This window comes from Cyclopterus lumpus, chromosome 17 (assembly GCF_009769545.1).
Source record: "Cyclopterus lumpus isolate fCycLum1 chromosome 17, fCycLum1.pri, whole genome shotgun sequence".
Lineage (NCBI taxonomy): Eukaryota > Metazoa > Chordata > Actinopteri > Perciformes > Cyclopteridae > Cyclopterus > Cyclopterus lumpus.
The window spans coordinates 21,516,914-21,521,913 of record NC_046982.1 but is presented as its reverse complement, the minus strand read 5'-3'; the positions used below and the strand labels follow the sequence as shown (position 1 = coordinate 21,521,913).

At 54.4% G+C, this 5,000-nt stretch overlaps 1 protein-coding gene across 1 annotated transcript in view; it reads right to left on the bottom strand.

Moving 5' to 3' along the window:
- cadm3 (cell adhesion molecule 3) overlaps window positions 1-5,000 on the bottom strand; it is a 35,748-nt gene that overhangs the window by 15,914 nt on the left and 14,834 nt on the right. The gene's annotated exons all lie outside the window — the stretch shown is intronic.

Here is a 5,000-nt window from a genome sequence, read left to right as displayed (position 1 = left end):
GTATATCCCTCAGTATCACGAAGGAGCTCGTATCATAACTATGTATTCTGCATCCGTATCGTATTGGTATAAAAAGTTGAATAAAAAGCGGATGTTTTTTTTTTTTCTCCTTTTCTTTTGTGCTCGCGACTCATTTAAAAGTTATTTGAAAAACGGGGCATTTTGGATGTCCGGAAATATCGGCGATGAATCTTCTGCCCAACACGACCCCCCCAGGAAGAAATACCCCGCCGGCCGTCCCTCGTGCATTAAAAGCATCGCCAAGCGAAAGGCTTTGTTCTCATCCTCAAGCGAAACCCGCGAAATATAGCCAGAGAGAGCTCACGCTGGGAAACAATAACAACCGGACTTATACAAAATCCATACTCCAGAGATTGTTTGTGCCGATTAGCCCGATAAATCCGATCCGTGAGCAGGACCGCTGACCACGGGCGGCATGAGAGCGAGGTCACAACCGTGCACACGGGGATCCGGATCATAGTGGATGAAGCCATCACAGGAAGAAGGGACCGTTTATATATATATATATATATATATATATATATATATATATATATATATTGATAGATATATATATATATATATATATATATATATATATATATTGATAGATATAGATATATTTTAATTTTAATGAAGTTTTCTTAATTTATTTTATAGTTAATCTGTGACGGGGGGGGGGGGGCGTGATAGACAAGACAAATGACTAAATATTTCACACACAACTATATTCACACTGGCAAGGATTCACATTTGTGACGTAAGTTGCAACAGCACATTAAATAACAGCTTTGAAAAGATTAAAGCTGGCAGAGGACCAACGACCAGGATCTTAACGACTAAGATCGAAATGACCTGGATCCTAACCACCAATATCCTAACCACCAGGATCCTAAACACCAGGATCCTAACCACCAGGATCCTAACCACCAGGATCCTAAACACCAGGATCCTAACCACCTGGATCCTAACCACCTGGATCCTAACGACCTGGATTCTAACCACCTGAATCCTAACCACCTGGATCCTAACGACCTGGATTCTAACCACCTGAATCCTAACCACCTGGATCCTAACCACCTGGATCCTAACGACCTGAATCCTAACCACCTGGATCCTAACGACCTGGATCCTAACGACCTGGATCCTAACGACCAGGATCCTAACGACCTGGATCCTAACGACCAGGATCCTAACGACCTGGATCCTAACCACCTGGATCCTAACGACCAGGATCCTAACGACCTGGATCCTAACCACCAGGATCCTAACGACCAGGATCCTAAACACCAGGATCCTAACCACCAGGATCCTAAACACCAGGATCCTAACCACCTGGATCCTAACCACCTGGATCCTAACGACCTGGATCCTAACCACCTGGATCCTAACGACCAGGATCCTAACGACCTGGATCCTAACCACCAGGATCCTAACGACCAGGATCCTAACTACCTGGATCCTAACCACCAATATCCTAACGACCTGGATCCTAACTACCTGGATCCTAACCACCTGGATCCTAACGACCTGGATCCTAACCACCTGGATTCTAACCACCTGGATCCTAACGACCTGGATCCTAACCACCTGGATCCTAACGACCTGGATCCTAACCACCTGGATCCTAACGACCTGGATCCTAAACACCAGGATCCTAACGACCTGGATCCTAACCACCTGGATCCTAACGACCTGGATCCTAAACACCAGGATCCTAACGACCAGGATCCTAACCACCTGGATCCTAACGACCTGGATCCTAACCACCTGGATCCTAACGACCTGGATCCTAAACACCAGGATCCTAACGACCAGGATTCTAACCACCAGGATCCTAACGACCTGGATCCTAACCACTGGGATCCTAACGACCTGGATCCTAACCACTGGGATCTTAACGACCTGGATTCTAACCACCAGGATCCTAACCACCAGGATCCTAACGACCTGGATCCTAAACACCAGGATCCTAACGACCAGGATCCTAACGACCAGGATCCTAACCACCTGGATCCTAACGACCAGGATCCTAACCACCTGGATCCTAACGACCTGGATTCTAACCACCTGGATCCTAACGACCTGGATCCTAAACACCAGGATCCTAACGACCTGGATCCTAAACACCAGGATCCTAACGACCTGGATCCTAACCACCTGGATCCTAACCACCTGGATCCTAACCACCTGGATCCTAACCACCTGGATCCTAACCACCTGGATCCTAACGACCTGGATCCTAAACACCAGGATCCTAACGACCTGGATCCTAACCACCTGGATCCTAACGACCTGGATCCTAAACACCAGGATCCTAACGACCAGGATCCTAACCACCTGGATCCTAACGACCTGGATCCTAACCACCTGGATCCTAACGACCTGGATCCTAAACACCAGGATCCTAACGACCAGGATTCTAACCACCAGGATCCTAACGACCTGGATCCTAACCACTGGGATCCTAACGACCTGGATCCTAACCACTGGGATCTTAACGACCTGGATTCTAACCACCAGGATCCTAACCACCAGGATCCTAACGACCTGGATCCTAAACACCAGGATCCTAACGACCAGGATCCTAACGACCAGGATCCTAACCACCTGGATCCTAACGACCAGGATCCTAACCACCTGGATCCTAACGACCTGGATTCTAACCACCTGGATCCTAACGACCTGGATCCTAAACACCAGGATCCTAACGACCTGGATCCTAAACACCAGGATCCTAACGACCTGGATCCTAACCACCTGGATCCTAACCACCTGGATCCTAACCACCTGGATCCTAACCACCTGGATCCTAACCACCTGGATCCTAACGACCTGGATCCTAAACACCAGGATCCTAACGACCTGGATCCTAAACACCAGGATCCTAACGACCTGGATCCTAACCACCGGGATCCTATCGACCCGGCTTCTGGCTGTCTGTCTGAGGTCAACTCTAATAAAGCCTTTTTCTACTGGAAGCTACTTTATCCAGTTTCCTTTCAGCAAAATACTCTGATTTGAGTTTCCCTCCGTCTCGGGCTCTTATTGTGAAAGGTCAGATCGGTAGGCTCCGCCCTAACGTGACGGGCGGGCTGAGCTCTTTATTAACGGTGCATCTGCCTGCTTTCGCCTCGTAATATTTGTGTTCCCTGTGAAAGTTTACCAGGATGAAAACAACAGCTGGAGATAAAAATACACATATTGACGTTGCAAATCCCCCCCTCCCTCCCCACACACACACACCCCCCCCCCCCACACCCCCCGGTGAGAAAAGACCTTCGACCGCACAAGACAGGAAATCTCAGCCATTGTTGCATTGATTGCAGACATTATATTTTTTAATCTGTCTTTCATCCTCTAACTGAACACTCGTAGCACCACGCTGACCTCGTGCCAACATGGCGGCCACGGGGTCAAAACCCCTGTCTTCTGGGGGTGGGGGGGGGGGGGGGGGGGGGGGGGGGGGGGGGGGGGACTCCACCGCTCTAAAAGCTAAACTACTCTTGTCATTTTTAAAAATGCAGTCTGAAGCCCGAAACCGGCGCAGGGGGAAAAGAACGAGTTGTGAAATTGTTATAAACAAACGTGACAAAGTGAGGAGAAAAATAGGGAAAAGATGCCAAAAAAGCTTTCGGGGTATTTTTGTCACATGTGGTTTCGGTTGAGAGGAATCGAGATCGACTGCAGTCGGGACGATTTGCACCGCCGTCAATCAACCAAAGGAGACGCGACCGGAGTCGAGGAGACGAGCAGGAACGTCGCTCAGCAGGCGAGAACAAAGAGGGAGGGAGGGAGGGAGTGAGGGAGGGAGGGAGGGAGGGAGCGAGGGAGGGAGCGAGGGAGGGAGTGAGGGAGGGAGGGAGGGAGGGAGGGAGCGAGGGAGCGAGGGAGGGAGGCAGGGAGGGAGGGAGGGAGCGAGGTAGGGAGGGAGGGAGCGAGGGAGGGAGCGAGGGAGAGAGCGAGGGAGGGAGAGAGCGAGGGAAGGAGAGAGCGAGGGAGGGAGAGAGTGAGGGAGGGAGCGAGGGAGGGAGGGAGCGAGGGAGGGAGGGAGCGAGGGAGCGAGGGAGGGAGGGAGGCAGGGAGGGAGGGAGGGAGGGAGCGAGGGAGGGAGGGAGGGAGGGAGGGAGCGAGGTAGGGAGGGAGGCAGGGAGGGAGGGAGGTAGGGAGGGAGGCAGGGAGGTAGGGAGCGAGGGAGCGAGGGAGGGAGGGAGCGAGGGAGGGAGGGAGGGAGGGAGGTAGGGAGGGAGGGAGCGAGGGAGGGAGCGAGGGAGAGAGTGAGGGAGGGAGAGAGTGAGGGAGGGAGCGAGGGAGGGAGGGAGCGAGGGAGGGAGGGAGCGAGGGAGCGAGGGAGGGAGGGAGGCAGGGAGGGAGGGAGGGAGGGAGCGAGGGAGCGAGGTAGGGAGGGAGGTAGGGAGGGAGGGAGGGAGGGAGGGAGGGAGGGAGCGAGGGAGCGAGGTAGGGAGGGAGCGAGGGAGCGAGGTAGGGAGGGAGGCAGGGAGGGAGGGAGGGAGGGAGGGAGCGAGGGAGGGAGGCAGGGAGGGAGGGAGGGAGCGAAGGAGCGAGGGAGGGAGGGAGGGAGCGAGGGAGGGAGGGAGGTAGGGAGGAGCGAGGTAGGGAGGGAGGCAGGGAGGGAGGGAGGGAGGGAGGGAGGGAGCGAGGGAGCGAGGGAGGGAGGCAGGGAGGGAGGGAGGGAGCGAAGGAGCGAGGGAGGGAGGGAGCGAGGGAGCGAGGGAGGGAGGGAGCGAGGGAGAGAGTGAGGGAGGGAGAGAGTGAGGGAGGGAGCGAGGGAGCAAGGTAGGGAGGGAGGCAGGGAGGGAGCGAGTGAGGGAGGGAGCGAGGGAGGGAGGGAGCGAGGGAGGGAGGGAGCGAGGGAGGGAGGGAGGGCAGGGAGGGAGGGAGGGAGGGAGGGAGGGAGGGAGGGAGCGAGGTAGGGAGGGAGGGAGGGAGCGAGGGAGCGAGGTAGGGAGGGAGCGAGGGAGCGAGGTAGGGAGGGAGGC